Source organism: Triticum urartu, chromosome 7, assembly GCF_003073215.2.
Source record: "Triticum urartu cultivar G1812 chromosome 7, Tu2.1, whole genome shotgun sequence".
Lineage (NCBI taxonomy): Eukaryota > Viridiplantae > Streptophyta > Magnoliopsida > Poales > Poaceae > Triticum > Triticum urartu.
This window is the reverse complement of record NC_053028.1, coordinates 657,182,543-657,206,962: the sequence shown is the minus strand read 5'-3', so window position 1 is coordinate 657,206,962 and position 24,420 is coordinate 657,182,543.

The window sequence follows — 24,420 nt, the reverse complement described above, 5'->3', positions numbered from 1 at the left end:
GCATGTAGATCGTCACCACGAGCCATGTGGATGTGAAGGAGGAAATCCTCGATCCATACAACGGGAACTTTGTACCATCCTACGATTCGATATTAACGGGTTTAAAACCCTCCGGGAATTCGTGATCCATAAATTCATCAGTGAAGCATAGGGGGTGTGCGGCGCCTCTGTGCTGGGCTATATCACGACGTAGTTCATATGAATCTTGTCTGCTGTATTCGGCCCGGCCGGATTTATCTTTGGTGTATCCGGCCGATGATCATCGTCTCGTGTTGGCGCACGCGCCCGTGACCCGTATATTGACCTTGCGAGTTTGTCCCTGCTGTCCAATACGTCTCGCAGGTCCCGGGTGTTGCCCCTGTCCTTGGTATTTTTGATTGAGTGGCGGCGGGGTACAGGCTGAACTTCAGGTTGAAACGCCTTTCTGTCTCGGCCACGCAGTGGCCGGTCAGCCGCATCGTACACTGGTGATGGAGGTTTCAATGCTTCCTCCTCTAGGTGAGGTAGCAACCTGCATTTTGGGTAACTCTTGGAGGGGCGCTCGAGTTCGTATTCCTCGGCCTCAAGGACTTCGGTTCATCAATCTGCTAGCAAGTCTTGATCAGCTTGAAGCTGTTATTGCTTTTTCTTCAGGCTATTTGCTGTGGCCATAAGCCGGCACTTGAAGCGCTCCTGCTCGATGGGATCCTCAGGCACGATAAATTCCTCATCGCCGAGGCTCACCTTGTCTTCGGAGAGAGGCATATAATTGTCCTCCTCCGGTTCTCCATCTGCCGCCTGCTCTGGAGGGCTAGCTTGTTCATCCTCCAGCTCTATATCGTACTAGAGGGGGTTGTGGTTGTCTTCGGCACTATCTAGAATTTTATTATCTCTTGTGCCGGTATCACTACTTTTGCTGTGGCGGGACTTAGAGCGGCGCCGCTGACGTCAGCGCTTGGGTTGCTTCTTGGAGGGGTCATCCTCCGCTGTCTCATCGTCGTTGCTGTAACATCCCAAATTTTCAATTTGGAATGTTATACATTAGGCCATCATTGCATATCATAATTTATTTGCTTTTGGTTTTGATCCTAGAAATTCCATGCAACTCGAGGACCCACGGAGAGAATTGGGGATTTCGTTATTTTCATATTTGAGTTTTCTCAAATTTTGAGAATAGGATCATTTGATTTTAATCATTTTATCATCAATTATTTCTATTACAAAAATATGAGAGAGGGAATAAAATGACTTTCCCAAAATAAAGAAATATTGAGGATTTAATAATAAAATCAAATAAGATTTTATTTCTGAGTTTTTCGGTATTTTATTTGAATTTAGGAAAATGTGCGTTTTTCAAAATTTCATTTAGGCCCCAAATAAATGTTCACCTTGTGCGGCTTGATTTTAGAAGCCCGGGAAAATTTATTTCGGGATTTTTGGAGTCCGTTTACTATTTCTTTTATTTGTTTTTCCGCGCCGAATAATTTAAACAAAACGCGAACCGACTTTGGGCCGTACCCGAGCAGGACTCCGCCCGGGGGCAGCCTTTATAAGTCGTCCGACCCGAGCCGCCGAGCCAATCAGCCGCCGCCAGCCCACCGCGCCCGAAACCCTAACCCTAGCCGCGCGCCGCCGGAGCCGCCGCCGCCGCTGGACCCGCCGCCCGAGGTCAACCTCATTTTCGCCGCCCGTTTTTTTTAAGTCGCGGTTTTTATTTTTATTTTTTAGTTTCGGTTTTTTTAAATAGATCAGTTTTTCTGATTTATTTATTTAGTGAGCATTCGTCCGTTCGTTCGTTCTAGCGAACGTTCGTCATTTTTCTTTCTCTTGGATTAAATCCGCGATTTTTCTGATCGTGATTCCTGATCTGATTTTCGTTTTAGTATAACTTTTCGCTCGTTTATCGGAATCAGGCGATTCAAGCGCCTGGAGTTTCGTCTCGAAACCCTCTATCCGTTTAACCAACTTAAACAAGTTTTTCCCACTTCAAAAATTTCCCTAGATCTAGAATAGTAAACGAAGCTTGTTTCTTTTGCCGTTTGACTTTCATTGCTTCGTTTGATTTGATTCTTTTTGCAAACCGGAGTTCTTAAGTTGAACCTTCTGGTTAGATCTCTTATTTGAGTTTTACCCGTGCATTAGATGAATACTTATTGTATGCTTGTTTGTTTGTCTGCGATAGAATACCCGGAGTGCGCCGCCTGTTACTTCGAATCTCTAGGTTTCGCGGATCATGAGCAAGGCAAGTAACACTTTGATCATACCTCCTACTACCAAGTTTTATTGCATTAGATCAATCCTCAAACATTGCATGATTAGGATCTCATTAAATTGTGGAATGGGAAGTAGTTGAGGTAGTACCTATTACCTGTTATATTATCAAACCTTTGGGAGTTACTTCTACGTTTGCCTATTATGCCATGCTATGCTAGTAGACGTGGATTGGGTGAGTGATATCCATGACAGATGTGAGTTTGTTAATTAATGGTTTATAAAAGGTGGCAACTTAAACACACATCTGGGTGGATTGAGGTACCTGGGTATTCCAGGATTGCCTGTTTTTCTTTATGGACCGCCACCCAGGCCCAAAGGGATCATGAGATTTTTCATACTAGAAACTTCCATGTGCAGCCACAAGCTATTATGGGCTCTAGCATAGTTGATTAAGTCGTGCGAACTCTTACATGGTAGACTAGCAGATGTAGGGGAAAGTAGGTGTAACGGTCTATCCATCATAAGGTGCTAGCGCTTCTGAAAGACTATGTCTCGGTAATCCGTTTCTCAAACACTGTGTAGTGCGAGAAACCAAATGGAGGCGATCGAGTCTTGTGGGGAAAAGTGCGCAAACCTCTGCAGAGTGTATAAACTAATCATGGTTAGCCGTCTCCCCGGTTATGGACAGCTTGAGTATCTAGTACTTGGATTATCATGTGAATCTCAACATGTTACTCTAAAATTTAATTTTGTTGGGTTTTGTTTAATGATGATGCTTAATTGGGATTGAGAATGTTGTAAACCATTCTCAATGTGTAACAACTACCATGATAGTTAAATAAAATTTATTTCTTTGTAGTAGGGAAAAATTGGCTTTTCGCAAAACTGTAACCATAGAGCTTTCCACCAGCCAAATATGCATATAGTATAGCTGTTTCATTCCATTACTCTCTATGTGTTACTTTGCCAGCATATTCCATGTGCTGACCCGTTTCGGGCTGCAACGTTAATGTTGCAGACTTTTCAGACGATGATTAAGGAGTTTTAGGTCGTGATTCTATACTCAGTGATGCTGTTGGAGTTGATGGACTCACTTATCTTCCAAGCCTTCCGCTGTTATAGTTATTAGATGGCCTTAAGCCATATTTATTCTAATAAGTTCTCTATTGAGACACTCGATGTAATAAGTGTGTGATTGCTACTCTGTTATAAATCCTCCAAGTACTGTGTGGTGTCAGCATTACTGATCCAGGGATGACACCTGAGCACGGAGATCAGACTGTTTGAGGTCCGGTCGCTACAGAGATGGTATCAGAGCACACGCTGACTGTAGGTCACGACCACTAAGCTAAAGACCTAGATCACTATTCACTCTCTTCTCTTCTGACCTGTCATCTTTTCTACTCTTTAGGATGGCAGATGCAAGGAACAAGTTCACGCAACCGGATGATGATACACCCTTTGGACGTCACTTGAAGGAAGTCACTAGATACCTGAACATAGGAGTACCAAGCTTCACCGGAACCTACAAGGCCACTTTACCGGAAGAAGAGCGCTGGATGATTCAAGTTCAAGTTCCAGGAAGGACGTTCATGCCAGTCACTGAGTCCATAGAGTTTTCTTTTGATGCACCAACTTGGAGTCTTGGAAAGAGCATGGCAGCTCATATCGCCATGGGACGCATTGGAGAAGTCTAACGCAATGATCTCAAGGATACTATCTACCAGATTTGTGGGCGCCGAGATGAGCACTGGGAGAGGATCAGCACCAGAAAGGATAGATCAGTTGCAGCTTTTATCCAGGAGTTAAACCAGCACATTCGACGACAGGAGAACCAGATGTGCGCCGACATGATAGATCTGAAGAAGGCTAGGACAAGAATCAAGGAACTGGAGGAAGAACTTAAGGCTACACGTGAAGATTATGAAGAGGAAATTGAAGTATTGGTGGAGAAGAATAACGATCTGATTAAGAAGATCGGGATATTTATGGGAGGCCCTACACCAGTAGATGAAGACGAAGAACCCAAGGAGATTCTCCAAGAAGACTACAGCATCATCGACGACACCGACTCGGACCCAGATGACAGCAATGATGACTATGTTGATGAAGCCGGAGCAGATATCATGGAGTCTGCAACCGAAGAATAATTCTAGTAGACCACCTCATCAGTAGTAGTAGTCCACCATGTAAAAACAGTAGTCCGAGCTCTTTTGCGATAGTTAGATCGATTGTATGCCCTTGTTTGAATGAATGAAGTGAATTGTTTGCTTTTGCCTCATGTGCATATGGGTAGTGTTTTCTCTCTAGACCCCCTCTATTCTTAACTCTCATCTTTTCTAAACCCTCAGATGCCTCCGAGACGTGACCCCGGATTTACCTTTCCACCGGAGCTCACCCAGTTGATCCAGCAGCAGAACACATTGATGCAGTTGCTAGTTCAGAATCAGAATCAGGGGAACAACAACAACAACCCACCACCACCACCACCTGTTGATCACTTAGCCCGTTTTCTTAGGCTGAATCCGCCGGTGTTCTCCAGTAGCACCGAGCCGATAGTAGCAGATGATTGGCTCCGCAAGACAACTAGAGAGTTGACCACAGCAGGATGCACAGATGCAGAGAAGGTGATGTTTGCCGCACATCAGCTTGAAGGACCCGCAGCATCATGGTGGGAGAATTTCACAGCCACTTTCCCTGTCGACACTGTCACATGGGACCAGTTTCAGCAGGCTTTTCGTACTGCCCATGTTTTAGCAGGAGCTATGGCCATGAAGAAGCGAGAGTTTCGCAACTTGCGCCAAGGAGGACGAACAGTTGGCCAGTATGTGGAGGACTTTAGTAAATTAGCACGTTATGCCCCAGATGATGTTGCTACGGATGCTGCTAAGCAGGAGAAGTTTCTGGAAGGACTGAATGATGAGTTGAGCATGCAGTTGATGGTAGCAACCTTCAACAACTACCAGGAGTTGGTAGACCGTGCTCTTATGATTGAAGGCAAGCAGCAGCAAATTGAGAACCGCAAGAGGAAGTATGGACAAGGGAAGTACAATTCTGGAGCTCAGCAGAAGCCACGTTTTACCCCTAGATCGGGAGGACATTTTCAGCATACCCATGGAGGAGGTAGCTCGCACAATCACAACGGCACCAAGAATGGTAATGACAATGGAGGAAGCAACGGCCAGAACCGTACCAACCCATCAACCCCAGCCAAGAAGGACCTGGGCCAAGTCACTTGCTTTAAGTGCCAGAAGACCGGACATTATGCCAATGAATGTCCTGAAGGCCAGAATGGCAATGGAAGCTCTGGGAAGAAGCCAAACCCTTTCAACAGGGGACAGGTGAACCACGTTAATGTGGAGGAGGTTGAAGAGCAGCCGGATGTCGTAATCGGTAAGTTTTTGGTTAAGTCAATTGCTGCACTCGTTCTTTTTGATACTGGTGCATCGCATTCATACATATCAAGGGGATTTGTGGATAAGTATAACTTTCCCACTAAGGTTCTTAGAACACCTATGCTAGTAAGCTCACCAGGAGCGGAGTATATGGCCAGTCAAGGATGTTTTCAAGTGCCATTGAGTATAGGTAGGCATGTGTTTCCCTCGGATTTAATCATTTTGGAATCACAAGGATTGGATGTAATTCTGGGTATGGATTGGCTGTCGATGTACGGAGGAAACATTGATTGCGCCAGTAAGACAATTTTGCTTACTACCCCAGAAGGGAGAAGGATCAAGTATGTATCCAGACATGTGCCAAAAGGGGACTCAAGTAAATTGTTTAACAGGAGTTGTGCAGGAGGAAGTACCAGTGGTAAGGGATTTCCCTGAAGTATTTCCAGAAGAGTTGCCAGGCATGCCACCGGATAGAGATATTGAGTTTTTGATTGAGCTATTACCAGGCACAGGGCCAATATCAAAGAGACCATACAGGATGCCTGCAAAGGATTTGTTGGAAATTAAGAAGCAGATTAAGGAGTTACTGGATAAAGGTTACATTCGCCCAAGTTCGTCGCCTTGGGGATCACCAGTACTTCTAGTGGAGAAAAAGGATGGACCGTTAAGGATGGTTGTTGATTATCGAGGATTGAATGAAGTAACCATCAAGAACAAGTACCCACTACCAATGATCAATGATCTGTTTGATCGATTGCAAGGAGCTAAGGTATTTTACAAGATCGATCTGCGATCAGAATACCACCAGTTGAAGATTCGAGAACAGGATATACCTAAGACAGCTTTTACCATCAGGTATGGGTTGTACAAGTATACCGTTATGTCATTTGGTCTGACTAACGCACCTGCCTATTTTATGAACATGATGAACAAAGTGTTTATGGAGTTCTTGGATAAGTTCGTTGTGGTGTTCATTGATGATATTCTGGTTTACTCGAAAAGTGAAGAGGAGCATAAGGAACATTTGCGATTGGTACTTGAGAAGCTCAGAGAACATCAGTTGTATGCCAAGTTCAGCAAATGTGAGTTTTGGTTGAAGGAAGTAGTATTCCTCGGACACGTTATATCCGGAGAAGGTATATCAGTAGATCCCACTAAACTTGATACCGTGACCAAGTGGGAAGTATCAACCACAGTTGGCGAGATCCGGAGTTTCCTTGGACTCGCAGGATACTACCGAAGATTTATTGAGAATTTCTCAAAGATTGCGAAGGCTATGACTGAGTTATTAAAGAAGGATACCAGGTTCATATGGACCGAGGAGTGTGAGGCTAGTTTCCAGGAGTTGAAGAAATGTTTGGTTACTTCACCAGTGTTGATTCTGCCGGACCAGACCAAGGATTATGAGGTGTATTGCGACGCTTCACGTCGAGGACTTGGAGCAGTGCTTATGTAGGAAGGGAGAGTTGTTTCATATGCCTCAAGACAGCTTAAGCCTCATGAGTTGAATTATGACACGCATGATTTGGAGTTAGCAGTCGTAGTGCATGCATTGAAAACATGGAGACATTTCCTCATTGGAAATCATTGTGAGGTGTATACAGACCATAAGAGTTTGAAATACATTTTCACGCAGAAGGAGTTAAACCTCAGACAAAGGAGATGGTTGGAGCTCATCAAGGATTATGATATGAGATTGCATTACCATCCCGGAAAGGCTAATGTAGTAGCTGACGCATTAAGCCGTAAGAGCCACGTCAACACCCTAATGACGGGAGAAATACCAAGGGATTTAGCCGAAAATCTTCATGAACTATGCTTGGAAATAGTTCCGAGAGGCTATGTAGCAGCATTGGAGATTCAGTCAACTTTGAAGGATAGAATCAGAGAAGCTCAGAAGACCTGACAAGGAGATTGCCTCTATAAAGGATAAAATGAGCGAAGGAAAGGCTAAGGGATTTCGTGAGGATGAGCACGACACCCTATGGTTTGAAGACCGTGTTTATGTGCCCAATGACCCGAAGATCAGGAGGTTGATTCTGCAAGAGGCACACGACTCACCATATTCGATTCACCCAGGAAATACCAAGATGTATTTGGATTTGAACGATATTTTCTGGTGGACCAGAATGAAGAAGGATATTGCAGAGTATGTAGAAGTTTGTGATGTATGTCAGAGAGTAAAGGCAGAGCATCAGAAGCCAGCAGGATTGCTACAACCATTGCCGATACCCGAATGGAAGTGGGATAAGTTAGGCTTGGATTTTATCACGGGATTACCCAGGACTCGTTCAGGCTATGACTCAATTTGGGTTGTAGTTGATCGGTTGACGAAAGTAGCTCATTTCATCCAGGTAAAGACCACTTACACCAGTGCTAAGTTGGCAAAGATATACATGACCAGGATTGTATGCTTACATGGAGTTCTGAGGAGTATAGCATCAGATAGAGGAACCCAGTTTACATCAAGGTTCTGGAATCAGTTGCACGAAACTTTGGGTACCAGGCTAGAGTTCAGCACAGCTTTTCATCCATAGACAGATGGACAGACCGAGAGAGTCAATCAGATTTTGGAGGACATGCTGAGAGCTTGTGCGCTAGATTATGGATCTAGTTGGGACGAGAATTTGCCGTATGCAGAGTTCTCTTACAACAATAGCTATCAATCTAGTTTAAAGATGGCCCCTTTCGAAGCCTTGTACGGAAGGAGGTGCAGGACACCGTTGACGTGGGATGAAGTTGGAGACCGCCAGTTGTTTGGACCTGACTTGATTAAGGAGTCTGAACAGAAGGTGAAATTGATTCACGATAGGCTCAAGATAGCCCAGTCCAGATAGAAGAGTTATGCAGATTCTAAACGCAAGGGGACAGTTTACGAAGTTGGAGATAGAGCTTATCTTCGAGTATCCCCACTTCGGGGAACAAAGAGCTTTGGTGTTAAAGGAAAGTTAGCGCCACGATTCATAGGACCATACCGAGTATTGGAACGTATGGGAGAAGTGGCCTACAAGTTGGAATTGGCAGAAGGGTTGTCAGGAATTCATGATGTGTTCCACGTTTCTCAGTTGAAGAAGTTCCATTGGAAGCAATTCAGTTGGAAGCAATTCAGTTGGATAACGATTTGACCTATGAGGAGAAACCAGTTAAGATTCTAGAGTATGCCAGTCGAGTCACCCACAGCAAGGTTATCAAGTTCTGTAAGGTTCAGTGGAGCCATCACACGGAGGATGAAGCCACCTAGGAGCGAGAGGAAGATTTGCTCAAGGACCACCCTCACCTATTTTCTAGCCAACCCGAATCTCGAGGGCGAGATTCATCTTAAGGGGGGTAGGTTTGTAACATCCTAAATTTTCAATTTGGAATGTTATACATTAGACCATCATTGCATATCATAATTTATTTGCTTTTGGTTTTGAACCTAGAAATTCCACGCAACTCAAGGACCCACGGAGAGAGTTGGGGGTTTCGTTATTTTCATATTTGAGTTTTCTCAAATTTTGAGAATAGGATCATTTGATTTTAATTATTTTATCATCAATTATTTCTATTACAAAAATATGAGAGAGGGAATAAAATGACTTCCCAAAATAAAGAAATATTGAGGATTTAATAATAATATCAAATAAGATTTTATTTCGGAGTTTTTCGGTATTTTATTTGAATTTAGGAAAAATGTGCGTTTTTTCAAAATTGCATTTAGGCCCCTAATAAATGTTCACCTTGTGCGGCTTGATTTTAGAAGCCCGGGAAAATTTATTTCAGGATTTTTGGAGTCCGTTTAGTATTTCTTTTATTTGTTTTTCTGCGCGGAATAATTTAGAAAAAAAACGCGAACCGACTTTGGGCCGTACCCGAGCGGGACTCCGTCCGAGGGCAGCCTTTAGAAGCCGCCCGACCCGAGCCGCCGAGCCCATCAGCCGCCGCCAGCCCACCACGCCCGAAACCCTAACCCTAGCCGCGCGCCGCCGCCGACGCTGGACCCGCCGCCCGAGGTCAATCTCGTTTTCGCCGCCCATTTTTTTAATCACGGTTTTTTTAGTTTCGGTTTTTTTTAAATAGATCGGTTTTCCCGATTTATTTATTTAGCGAGCGTTCGTCCGTTCGTTCATTCTAGCGAACATTCGTCGTTTTTTCTTTTTCTCGGATTAAATCCGTGATTTTTCTGATCGCGATTCCTGATCCGATTTTCGTTTTAGTATAACTTTTCGCTCGTTTATCGGAATCAGGCGATTCAAGCGCCTGGAGTTTCGTCTCGAAACCCTCTATCCGTTTAACGAACTTAAACAAGTTTTTGCCAGTGTAAAAATTGCCCTAGATCCAGAATAGTAAATGAAGCTTGTTTCTTTTGCCGTTTGACTTTCGTTGCTTCGTTTGATTTGATTCTTTTTGCAAACCGGAGTTCTTAAGTTGAACCTTCTGTTTAGATCTCTTATTTGAGTTTTACCCGTGCATTAGATGAATACTTATTGTATGCTTGTTTGTTTGTCTATGATAGAATACCCGGAGTGCGCCGCCTGTTACTTCGTATCTCTAGGTTTCGCGGATCATCAGCAAGGCAAGTAACACTTTGATCATACCTCCTACTACCCAGTTTTATTTCATTAGATCAATCCTCAAACATTGCATGATTAGGATCTAATTAAATTGTGGGATGGGAAGTAGTTGAGGTAGTACCTATTACCTGTTATATTATCAAACCTTTGGGAGTTACTTCTACGTTTGCCTATTATGCCATGCTATGCTAGTAGACGTGGATTGGGTGAGGGATATCCATGACAGATGTGAGTTTGTTAATTAATGGTTTATCTAAGGTAGCAACTTAAACACACATCTGGGTGGATTGAGGTACCTGGGTATTCCAGGATTGCCTATTTTTCTTTATGGACCGCCACCCAGGCCCAAAGGGGTCATGTGATTTTTCATACTAGAAACTTCCGTGTGCAGCCACAAGCTATTATGGGCTCTAGCATAGTTGATTAAGTCGTGCGAACTCTTACAGGGTAGACTAGCAGATGTAGGGGAAAGTAGGTGTAACGGTCTATCCATCGTAAGGTGCTAGCGTTTCTGAAAGACTATGTCTCGGTCATCCGTTTCTCAAACACCGTGTAGTGCGAGAAACCAAACAGAGGCGATCGAGTCTTGTGGGGAAAAGTGCGCAAACCTCTGCAGAGTGTATAAACTAATCATGGTTAGCCGTGTCCCCGGTTATGGACAGCTTGAGTATCTAGTACTTGGATTATCATGTGAATCTCAACATGTTACTCTAAAATTTAATTTTGTTGGGTTTTGTTTAATGATGATGCTTAATTGGGATTGAGAATGCTGTCAACCATTCTCAATGTTTAACAACTACCATGATAGTTAAATAAAATTTATTCCTTTGTAGTAGGGAAAAATTGGCTTTTCGCAAAACTGTAACTATAGAGCTTTCCACCAGCCAAATATGCATATAGTATAGCTGTTTCATTCCATTACTCTCTATGTGTTACTTTGCCAGCATATTCCATGTGCTGACCCGTTTCGGGCTGCAACGTTAATGTTGCAGACTTTTCAGACGACGATTAAGGAGTTTTAGGTCGTGGTTCTATACTCAGTGATGCCGTTGGAGTTGATGGACTCACTTATCTTCCAAGCCTTCCGCTGTTATAGTTATTAGATGGCCTTAAGCCATATTTATTGTAATAAGTTCTCTATTGAGACACTCGATGTAATAAGTGTGTGATTGCTACTCTATTATAAATCCTCCAAGTACTGTGTGGTGTCAGCATTACTGATCCAGGGATGACACCTGAGCACAGAGATCAGACTGTTTGAGGTCTGGTCGCTACAGTTGCCTTCTTTGGGAGTGTCCACCATGTATATATTATATGATGAGGTGGCGGTCCAACGCCCTGTGGGCGGTGGTTCCTGTTCATCTCCTGCATCGTCGTCCATACCGTCGATGTCTTCGGAGTCGAAGTCGAGCATGTCGGTTAAATCGTCGACAGTGGCTACTAAATGGGTGGTGGGTGGGCAGCGAATTTCTTCGTCGTCTGCATCCCATTCTGGTCGGACATAGTTTGGCCAAGGCTCTCCCGACAAGGAGAGAAACCTTAAAAAATTTAGCACTACGCCGAAAGGCGAGTGTCGAAAGATATCCGTGGAGGTGAACTCCATGATCGGCACCCAGTCGGATTCGATGGGCACGGATGCAGGTGGCTCGGAGTCCGTGGCCGGAGATGAGTCCAGTGGTTTGGCGACACGGCTCTCGTAAGGGGTGAAATCAGTATCCGGCTCCATCGCCACTGAGAGTGCGGCCTCCATGGCGGGGTCTATCCCTCCGTCCTTGGATGGGGCGATTTGCTCCGGATTAAAACCGAAGTAGTTGCAGATGCAATCTCCCGAACACTGTCCGACGGCAGAGTTATGTCGTGCTCGTCGTGAATGTGCGGCGCACCTAACATAGGCTTGAATCCATCGAAGATCAAGTCTCCGTGGATATCGGCGGTGTAGTTTAAGTTTCCGAATCTGACCTGATGGCCAGGGGCGTAGCTCTCGATCTGCTCGAGATGGCCAACGAATTGGCCCGCAGTGCGAAGCCGCCGAATACAAAGGTCTGTCCGGGGAGGAAAGCCTCACCCTAGACCGCATCGCTACCGATGATTGAATGAGCCATCATGCCTTACGGTGACGACACAGTGGAACTCTCAATGAAAGCACCAATGTCGGTGTCAAAACCGGCGGATCTCGGGTAGGGGGTCCCAAACTGTGCGTCTAAGGCGGATGGTAACAGGAGGCAGGGGACACGATGTTTACCCAGGTTCGGGCCCTCTTGATGGAGGTAATACCCTACGTCCTGCTTGATTGTTCTTGATGATATGAGTATTACAAGAGTTGATCTACCACGAGATCATAGAGGCTAAACCCTAGAAGCTAGCCTATGGTATGATTGTATATTATCCTACGGACTAAACCCTCCGGTTTATATAGACACCGGAGGGGGCTATGGTTACACAGAGTTGGTTACAAGGGAGGAGATCTACATATCCGTATTGTCTAACTTGCCTTCCACACCAAGGAGAGTCCCATCTGGACACGGGATGAAGTCTTCAATCTTCTATCTTCATAGTCCAACAGTCCGACCAAAGGATATAGTTCGGCTGTCAGGAGACCCCCTAATCCAGGACTCCCTCAACTACCATGATAGTTAAATAAAAATATATTCCTTTGTGGTAGGGAAAAATTGGCTTTTCGCAAAAATGTTTTAACCGTAGAGTCTCCACCAGCCTCAAATGCATGTAGTGAGTTGCAGACTTTTCAGACGAAGAGTAAGGTGCGCTAGGTTGTTGTCCTGCACTCAGCTATGCTGTCGGAGTTGATGGACTCACTTTATCTTACAAGCCTTCCGATGTTATCTTATTTAGATGGCCTTAAGCCATATTTATTTTAATAAGTTCTCTTTTGAGACATTTGATGTAATAAGTGTGTGATTGCTACTCTGTTATAAATCCTTCGAAGTACTGTGTGTGTCAGCATTATCGATCCAGGGATGACACTTATGCACAGAGATTTGACCGTTTGAGGTCGGATTGCTACACCTATTCAACACGCAAATCCTCATTGGAACAATCTCTGGCAAAGTGCCCTGCTTCATTACAGCAAAAACATATTACTTCTGACAAGTCTCAAGGTTTCCTTGTGATTTCAAAGCCTCCTTGGGTCCTCGGCTTCCTTTTTGGGAAACCGCTAAAGTAATGCCCTGACTCCTTGCACCTGAATTAGGTGATATGACTTAGGTCCTTCCTGGAATCCAATCTTTTTATCTTCCTTGACTTTTCCGTTCCAATGAGGGCTTCTATTTCATGTGGGTCATAGTCTACTTCCTCTGCCGGGAATTCTACTAGGTCCCCATTTGGACAAATTGGTGCAGGGTTTAATTGGGTCTTCTTTGGGTGTGTCCTCCACCTCTTCCTTCGTCACATGTTCTTCTAAAATTTCCATGAGGGATCCTTTCATTGCTACATTCTTTTGCAGGGTAATGGGTAGTCCCTTCACATAAGAAACAAGTAATCTGCCTAGTTGGGCATTCTTTAGCTGGGTGACTTTCTTCACAATTAGGGCATTCATCCGTGTGTTCTTTATGGTTGTGTCCTATTTCTGCACAGAGCTTGCATGCACAAGGTTTACTCATATCATTTCTATAAGGATTCAATTTCTGGGACACAAGCCGAGACTTTAGTGGAGTCAACTTAAATTCTTCCCAAGTGGTTACTCTTTGCCACCCATTGATGGTTTGGTACATCCTCCACCAAGTAGCAGCACCTCTTTCAAAGCAGTGAAGAGCATGCTGGGTCATATCCTTTCCGGCCATAGAGTTATTCTTCATGTGATCTTCCATGTTCTGAATCCATCGGTCCATCTCTAATTGAGTCACCGGTCCCGAAAGTATGAGTTCATCTCCATTAATCCTCTATTGGTTCCAAGGGTTTTGGGGTGAGATAATAGATAAGAGATACAGAGAGGGATACACACAATACAAACAATAGTTTTGAAGAGATAGATTTTATTTTGTGACTGTCGGGAAAACATCAAACAAATGACAGCTCACAATCGTCGCATCTAACATAGCTTTATAACAGGGGTTTGGTCCTCTAAAGGTTAATAAATCTTCAAAGTCGCCAAACTCTTCAAGTCTTGTTCATGTCTCCGATGGCTTCTTCCGATCATGCTTGTCCTTCTCAAGTTCTTTTGCCAGATCATCTCTGTTGACGCGAAGTCTCTCATGACGTCCTTTAATATTTCTGGAGTAGTGGGTACGTACTCCGTAAAATCAGATTTTCCCAAAACTAAGTCGGTCAACCATTATTTGCTTGTTTCCCTTCCTACCGCGTTGCCCCGAACAAACTATGCCGAACTCCCCTGACTATCGCGTGGGAAAAGACCCGCCCTCACCTTTTTTTAGTCCGGGTTTGTATCGATGGATCACGCGAAGAAGCAAAAACCAAGCCATGTCTTGTACTCCTCTGTCGACGCTCGCTTTCATGAATTCTATACTTCCTCTCGACGACATGTGGGACATATAGCAACTGGGTCGACGTGTCATGCACCAACTAACAGTGTAGAACAGCAGGGGGACGCACCCCGCCCAAGTAGTAGTAATGAGCAATATAGTCGGGATTCACCGAGGTGCAAAACCAAGTGGTAGCCTGCTCCTGTCGTGTTGGCGTAGAAACTCAAGCAGGGTCGGTCCACACACGAAATGGTGACACACTTAACAGGACCCCTTTGGCCGACATGTGGCTCATCCACCGTCTTGTTCCACGTGCGATGCACCAAAATTATAGTTCAGAGCATCGGTTGGACTTGGAGGCACCCCAGTCGTAGCGCCGCAGTAGTAGTAAATGATCAATGAGGGGTCAAGTCACAAATCCCCACCTTTCCCAAATTAAGATGGATGGACGAAGCAACCATCATTTCACTCTAGGGCGCAAGAGCATAAAGAAAAGAGAAAACCAATGATGCGTGTGGCAGCTACCTAGGGAACCCTAGGGTAGGGGCCTCCACTAAAAATCTTTTTTTTGAAAGCGCCTCCACTACAAATCCGCTTCTCCCTTGTCCAATTGAAGAAAACCGATGATGCGTGTGGCGGTAGGGTTTGTAGGAGTACTACAGCGTGTGGGGCCACGTCGTAGTAAACAGGAGAGAGATTGAGTTCGATCCGACGCCTTAATATGTGTGGGCTGCTTGGTTTTATGGGAACGAGGAAGCATTTTGGGTTCGGGGACCATTGGAGATATACGTACAAAAAATTGTGGACGTTGGTTTGACCGAAAGGCAATGATGCATGGGATCTGCATTTTGATATACCCACGGCCGCGTGAAATTTGCTACTCTACTCAAAACAAGTAAGGTACATGCATTGAACGCATGTGATTTGGAACCCAAATTATGAATAAATACACACTATAGCATGTAAATCTTTGAGTCATATATGCATGATGTAGATATTCGTTTAATATTATAGTTAATCTCATTCAAAATCAATTAGTTTTATAAAAAGGTTAAGATTCATGGGATTGTGCATTGTAAAGCATAAAGTAAAAAACAGATAATGGCAATTCATTTAGAAATAAAAGTTTGGGCAATTATGATACGGAAGATTCTAGAACAAAGGAGAAGTGCTTGTGTTTTGGGAAAGCATGCACGGCCCACATCTCTTATTGGTTGATATGTCACGAAACAAGAAACGAGGAGGGATTTAATGTATTGTGCCAAAGTGTTTTGGGATTATTTGGTTTTCGAAAGATGACTTACACACCTAGACGGAGGGAGTACAAAGAGAAAAAATGAATTGAAGTTAAAAGAATGGCATTTCTAACAAAAATGTGAATGTGAACTACATATGTGTGCACGTGACCAGCACATACATTGTCAATGCAAAATTTAATGCAAGAAATAACTTATGAGTAACATGCACGAATTGATGATGTGGTGCTTGCATGCATAGAGTAGAAAAAACAATGTGATTATGACTTGCATGCATGACGTGTTCTTGTGCAATAGTTGCATGTCTAGGAAAAAAGCTACTAGTGGGTTTTACTAGCTATTTAGGAATAGAAGATGTATACATGGAAGTTGTAGGGAAAGAGATGACATGTATCTCAATTCCCATGAGTAGGGATTGGAAAAGAGATGTCATTTGGTTCACATCATAGGAACTTCTCTATTGAATCTAGAGATGACATGTATCTCAATTCCTATGAGGAGGGATTAGAAGAGAGGTGTCATTTGGTTCACATCATAGGAACTTTTCTATTGAATATACGCTAATGTTTATTTTCCTTTGAAATTATGGGAGTATAGGAATCCATTCATATGAACCAAGTGGCTCTAAAGCTATAAAAATGATATCATGTTTATTTCCTTTGAAATGTGGAGTATATGAATCTATTCCTATATGAACCAATTGGCTTTAAATGAAAAAATCCTATAAAAATCATATCATATAGAGTTCCTATGATATTCCTCCACACCAAAGGATGGTTGAAATTGCTGCAGGTGATACGGTGGTCTTTCTTTGTAGACACCTCCATATTTACAGTTACCTCTCAAAGATGAATGAAATGATATATACTGGGTATTCTATATGTGCATTTTGGTACACGAAAACTCGGTAAAAGTTTGCGAGGTTCGAATTTTCAATAAAGCTATATGGACTGCATTTTGGAACAGAGGGAGGAGCATACGACACTTGCTAACACTCACGTGAAAGATTTGTGTGTAGGAGGAGTGGCTGCTCCGTTAAATGACATGGCAAAACTGACACTGTCGGATGGCGATCTAACAGTTCTTACGGCGTTCGTTGGGAGACGGCTTGTGGCAAACGTTTGTCGGATAATGATTTACAGACACATGCATTGCATTGATGCGTGCCCCCTCTCTTTCTCACGCACACACGCACCCTCACGAGTCACGACTCTCCCGAGTCCTCTCGCACCCACCGTCTATCTACAGGTAGACGTCACACACATATGTGCTCTTCACACCCTACCCTCAGAACTTCTAAAAAACAAAAGACGTCGCGCACCTTTTATTTTAGCTCACACGTCAAACACTTATACTATTACTCTTATGGTGAACGTTCTTTGGGCATAGTATATTGTACTCTCATGAAAAGAAGCGGTGCACGCACGCACTAGTTCTCTCACACCCACTCACGGGTACACGTAGGAGCACATTTTTTAAAGCTGGTACAACAAAATCACTCCACTATATATATATATATATAAGCAGGAGCCTTATCGCTTGCTTTACTAGGATTCCTCTCTTTCACTCTCTCATGCTCTCCAGATCTAAGCAAGACATAGGTGGACACACACTCTCTCTCTCTGCTCACGGCTGGTCACAAATCCGGCCAGACCACCTCGACCGAGGCAGGGGTGTAGGTGCATCGTTCACGTTGTCGTCGGTAGCGTGGGAGGAGAACAACGGCTGCCCGCGCGTCCCGATCGGCAGCCGCGCCTGCTCGGGAGGGCCTCCGACCCCTTCTTCCTCCTTGTGGTATTGTGGCCAAGATGCGGCCTCACGACGCTGTCTTTGCCACATGCCGACGACCCTCAGGTATATATTCCTTCGAAACCTGCCTTGCTCTACTGCCCCAGCTCCCCACGTGGCTGCGTGTGGATCTTTTTCTACTTCTGTCGGCTGTTCCAAAGCCACCTGGACTTTTACTATTATTAGAGGTAAAGCTAGTTCATACAGTCGAATCTAAGAGTTGGTTCAAACAGGGAAGAAACTGAGAAAGTTGTAGCATGAATCTAGGACTTGGTTCTAAGAGGAAACGGGAGAAAGTAGTAGATACTGGCTACCCAACCAGTCTATTGGTTGAAAAGGCGAAGAAAGCATGGTGGATGGAGAAGGGTGGGGGGAAGTGGACATGTCTCTTGGTTGAAAAAGGAAAGAAAGTGAGGGGTGTTGGGGGACAACACAAATGAGAATGAGCAGGTCTAGATTTCCTGTGCTCACATAGGAAAATGTCACCGAGGAGATAAAAAATGGGACAAATGCAGACATGCTGCCTGAGTGTTTGCCGCTCTTGGCAACCACATCTGCCTCACCACTTTATGCCCCTGCTCTCCCTACGCCCATATCGCTACCGTCAATGTAAAATCAGATGAAGCAATAAGCAATGCCACCTAATGTCACTATAAGTAATGGTCTAGTGCCGTCGATAAATTGAAGCAATGCCACCACCATTTTATGAAGTGCTTCTGTCTTGCTTTATTTCCCATGAATTGTGTTTTTGCAGTTACACTTAAATCTCACACCGCTAACATTGCTTTATCCCAATGGAACTGCACAAATTTGATTGCACATTTACTGCATATGCTACTCTCATGACATTAATACTAATGCTATTGTTCTGCATGTTAATCTAATGGCAGTGTTGATGTGATGTGATGCTACTTACTTAAGGGCACTTTCATACTGTCAATCTAGTGCCAATTATAACACAATAGATGCTGTTGTTAATCATACGCCGCTGCAAATATCTGTCACTGTTTAAATAACGGTATTTCGTATTTGCGCAAACAGGGATGTCTGTCTCCATATCGTTTCTATCTATGTAATCAAAAGTACACACCTCGGTTTTAGTACAACTGCACAAAATGAGATGGCTATTCCTAGCTGCCGTCCTCTAACCACCAGTGTTCCAGGTATTCCTACATTGGTTCTAACTAGGTAGAATGACCAACACAATCTAAAAGAAGTTGATTCGTACGTTTTACTTCCTGATTACAATGCAGGGACGAGCGAAAACAACTGCATCCTAGTCCGGAATGCACTTTCTTCCAGTTCATCCATGAACCGAGGACTAGCTGGCATGGCTACACGGAGGTTTTTGGGACAGGTGCGCGGACAAGAGGCATTGTGGTCTGCTTATTTCTTCAAATAGCGGCGCTTAAATTTAGTGGCATGCACAAGACTTTTAGCTGGTTAGTACACTACATGGTTCAGTTCAGCATTCCAGCTGAGAACACAATTATAATTGGTTATTCTGGAATGAGAGAACCTAACCCTGGAGGGTGGCAACAAGAAAGAAACAGAGTGAACTCCAGGAAATTTAAGCCTGCCGGGAGGCCCTTTGCTCAGAGAAGCCTTGCTTGTTTTTTTTATTTGTAAACCTTCTCATAACTTTGTCTTTTATTGTGATATAGTATATGTTTGTTATGTTCTATGAATCATTGAGATGTATAAACTTGCTTAACTTATGCTTTTCAAGTTTTTTATGAAGCCGAGTTTAATGTGAGTGTTCCACATGAGCACTGGAACTTGTGAACGTTTGGAATTTACATTGTGGCCTCAGTTAACTACATGAACCACTGTAACAAGATACGTAGTTGCTTATCTGTCAGACAACAGATATTGATTGTTAGCTGGTCGATAGCCTAGTGTTGAAGCGAGCTGGGCCAATGTGTCGTGTTTTGCACAACTGCTTACAAATGGGGTAGCACGAACAGTGTTTACAAGTACTTATGTATACGTCGGCACACATTTCTCGAACGAGTACTCTTTTTCAACAAACACACACTGCTCGTATGATAAACCATGACAACTTATGTCTTACCATGCCATATTCATGAAAAAACTAGTGAGGACGCATCTGTTTTGGCAACAATTACGATGGTTCGCACATCATTCACGGGCACACAAAAGTAGCAGCAGTTCCCATAGACGGATTCAAACAGAGTACTAGCCCAGAGGGCTTGATAATAGGCAAGGTTCGGATAAGTAGACACAATCCAAACTAGTATTAAACACTAGTTGGGGCAACTATTTCATGCCTCGATCTAATTTGGGATGGGCACAAGACGGACCTTGCCATGAACATCATCGAGGACGTATGGCAGCACCTTAATCATGTGAACCTTCATGAAGATAACCTTGTGGCCTTGCCACTCATAAACTTGTTTGTGGAGGCATGCCACGTTGTCTTCCTGCGTAAGCTTGACAAGAACAGTATGCCACACAAACGAAGGAGTAGTTTTGAACTTCTGGTGCTTCAGTACACCCTGGACAACACCCCTGACAACAGTGAGGTTGTAATTCAACTCGACATCAGTATAAGCACAAATGGCTTCCAGGATCCAACAGCCTAAGAACTCTGTTTCCCAGTGCGTATATTCAGGTCATCCGCCTCATAGTGAGTGACATGTACAACCACACAATCCTTGTATGCATCAAGGCTCTAATTGAAATAGAAACAAATTCTGAATTACTTCCAGTATAAGAAACACAAGTTATTTAAACAACTATGTATAGCATGGCATCAAAGCTAATAAAATTTTGCATTATTCATTACGACATAGATAGATGAAAAACCACAATCGAGATCGGCGAAGAAGAAAATCACGTTGGGCAGCCCAGCGGGGGGGACACATCCTCGAAGGGGGAAAACTGCTCCTGCAGTGCCAAGGGGGTTGTAACCTCAAACGGGGTGTTGACCATCTAGTAGTGGTCGTGAGCGTATGTGGGGTCGGCTCGGTGGCTGCCTCCATCTTCTTGGAGCTCTCTATCTCGTGGGGATCAGCCTCCCGCATCTGCTCCAATATCGGCAGATCTTTGCTTGGTTCTCCTTGGTCCATGAAACTGACGAATACTAGGAGACCAATTAAAGGAAAACACAATCGCAATGCCAGTGAAATAAAAAAGAGAGCGAGGATCGGTTACTGCTTTGCAAAAGTTCTTTTTTTCTCTGAACGAAAATATACCAATATCACGGATCCGCTTACCTTCCCTTCGTTGGGAGAGAAGAACAGTGGCAGACGCGAGTGTTGGCTTTCTTGAAGACGGAGAGGGAGAAGGGGATTCAGCGAAGAGTGAAATGATGGTTGCTTCATCTGTCAAACTTAGACTGCGGGGAGGTGGGGTTTTGTGATACGACGGCTCGTTACTGTCGCGCTATGAACGGGGTGACTCTCCACCTGCATACTGCCTTCTAATTTGGTGGATGGCAGTTGGGCCCACGCGTGGCATGGACCACATGTCGGTGAACAAAAGTAAAACGGCATTCAGTAGAGGGAGACGTTTCGATGACCTAGGAGGAGCCAGAAGCGGTAGTGTATCCACCGTACTAGTAGTATAAGTAATTGTTTTCTGGTAGCTGTAGAGTGTCTCCACTTTACTAGTAGTAATTGTTTCTATTTAGGCAACAGGACGAGGTAAGAAAGTTATAACCAATCGGTGGATTCATAAGCACCGGGATTTTCTCACTTCTCATGACATTCGATTGAAGACAACAACGCTAGAATGATATGTAGCCAACCATGCAAACACTAGATTTGTCACATTCTTCCTACTGAATGCGAGGTTACTATTGTCCATCAGGCTTAAGATTATCAGCAGCATGGTTTTGACGGATGGGTATGTCAAAGAGTAAAAAAAGGAGTTTCCGGTGGGAAAAAGAGCTTCTGAACATGACAGGCTTCTATTTACAACATATTGTGGTCATAATCTAGTAAATTTTATGACCCAGGATGTTCATTCTATGGACCTGACCGATCCATTTAACTGTGACTGCCGAAAACAGTGCTCGAGTTAGATGTTGTTGCCCTTTTCAACCTGGGTTTTGTCTAAACCTGATGAACAATTAACTCTCGTGCTTTTGTACAGTTTGTAAGTTGGAGTTAGATGTTCTTGCCCTTTTCAACTCGGCTGTGACTGTCATATTTTCTTTGAAACAAGGCAAATGGCTTGCCATTCGTTTAATTTAGAGTGAAATATTGTAACAAATCCCAACCAAGGGAAATAACATCACTCTCGCCGCCTACTTGAGCTCACTATGCGTTACAGAATCCAAGCGATTAGCCCCCACCAGCACCCACAAACTTATTTCGAACTAGCACACCAAATGGGCTGTAAATTTTCATAGGAAAGGCTGCATGACCGTGACAGATTTGGATTTTGACAGTTGGTACCCATGAGGAAATAGCCTATCCAAGGTGGAGTCGACTTACTAGCTAGTCAACAAACGTTTCTGCCTACCAGTCATTGGATTGACATCCAACATCTGTCGTGCATCTTCTATCTCTGGTCTTCTTCCTCCAGCCGCCCAAACCAAAACACCCCGTTGTCTCCTCCTGCTCCCGCCTCCCATGGCTGGCTGCACCTCCACCGCCCTACCGTACCCTCCAACGTTAGCCAGTCCCTCCCTCTATTCCCCCACATGTCTTGTTATTCTCCGGCGACGTCAGTCCCAACATGCACCCGCACCCGAACCAGTCAACCCTCGTACTCCCCTACGCCTGCGACTGGACCGGCGCATCTTCCATGGATCTTGTTCGTTCCATCCGAGGCCTCGCCATCGTCCGAGGCCTTGGTTCGCTCGCCATGCACGGTGCACGCCCTCTTGGGTTGTCAACGACATCAACAACCAAGAGGAACAAGGATATGACTGTACATGGAGAGTATGACAGTAGGCACCCACCACCATCATGGTAGTACGCAAGCAAGTGCTTCGTTATTACAAGCCCCAAAAATGGTTCCTTCTAATGGTTGGACATCTGGGGCTCACGCCATTGTCAACATAGTCAATAAACGAGAGAATTACACAACGAGCGGCTGACACCAGGGACCCAGCAGGTCGCGCAGTTGTTATTTACTTTTTTTGAGGAACAAGCAGTTGTTATTTATACTAGTTTTAGCGATAGATCAGGGTAACAACGGGGCTGTGGCCCGTCTAGTCAGGGTTTTATTTATGTTTACCACATCATGAGCCCAGTTGTGTTTTTTCTTGCTGAAAATGGCTAGCCTGGTTCTATTTTTCTAAGAAATACCCAAACGAGGCCTACTTTCTTTATCATCCCTGCTGGGCTGCAAATCTTTCAAGACGAGGAGAGAGTTTCATTCGGTTTGCCTAGAAATGGGTTGTACATTTTAAAACACATCAAACCGGGAATTAGTTTCATTTTTCTAATACCAAGATTTTAAATTCCATTGATTTTTATGCATGGACTATTATTTGGATTTTATATTTATATAAATTATTTTTCAAAATAGTTTGAATGTAACTTGGTATTTCGGGATTAAAAACAGTTGACCGCACTGAAATATGCAAAATTTCATATAACTTTTAACCGTGGCCACAATATGGGGTGTAATGCTAACAAAAAGAAGATGGGCTCCAAAAAAATCTTAAGAATTGGCAAATGGCCTATAAATTATTAGAAATAATGGCATATGGGATATATGTTGTTTTCCACATATTTGAGGCTGACTTGTGCGCCTACTACAGGTTGACACATACGCACTAGTTCTCTCACACCCACTCGCGGGTACACGTAGGAGCGCATTTTTTGAAGCTGGTACAACAAAATCACTCCACTATATATCTATATATATATAAGCAGGAGCTTTATCGCTTGCTTTACTAGGGTTCCTCTCTTTCACTCTCTCATGCTCTCCAGATCTAAGCAAGACATAGGTGGACACACACTCTCTCTCTCTCTGCTCACGGCTGGTCACAAATCCGGCCGGACCACGTCGACCGAGGCAGGGGTGTAGGTGCATCGTTCACGTTGTCGTCGGTAGCGAGGGAGGAGAACAATGGCTGCCCGCGCATCCCGATCGGCAGCCGCGCCTGCTCGGGAGGGCCTCCGACCCCTTCTTCCTCCCTGTGGTATTGTATCCAAGATGCGGCCTCCCAACGCAGTCTTTGCCACATGCCGACGACCCTCGGGTGTATATTCCTTCGAAACATGCCTTCCTCTACTGCCCCAGCTCCCCACGTGGCTGCGTGTGGATCTTTTTCTACTTCTGTCGGCTGTTCCAAAGCCACCTGGACTTTTACTATTATTAGAGGTAAAGCTAGTTCATACAGTCGAATCTAAGAGTTGGTTCAAACAGGGAAGAAACTGGGAAAGTTGTAGCATGAATCTAGGACTTGGTTCTAAGAGGAAACGGGGGAAAGTAGTAGATACTGGGCTACCCAACCGGTCTATTGGTTGAAAAGGCGAAGAAAGCATGGTGGATGGAAAAGGGTGGGGGGAAGTGGACATGTCTCTTGGTTGAAAAAGGAAAGAAAGTGAGGGGTGTTGGGGGACAACACAAATGAGAATGAGCAGGTCTAGATTTCCTGTGCTCACATAGGAAAATGTCACCGAGGAGATAAAAAATGGGACAAATGCAGATATGCTGCCTGAGTGTTTGCCGCTCTTGGCAACCACATCAGCCTCACCACTTTATGCCCCTGCTCTCCCTGCGCCCATATCGCTACCGTTAATGTAAAATCAGATGAAGCATTAAGCAATGCCACCTAATGTCACTATAAGTAATGGTCTAGTGCCGTCGATAA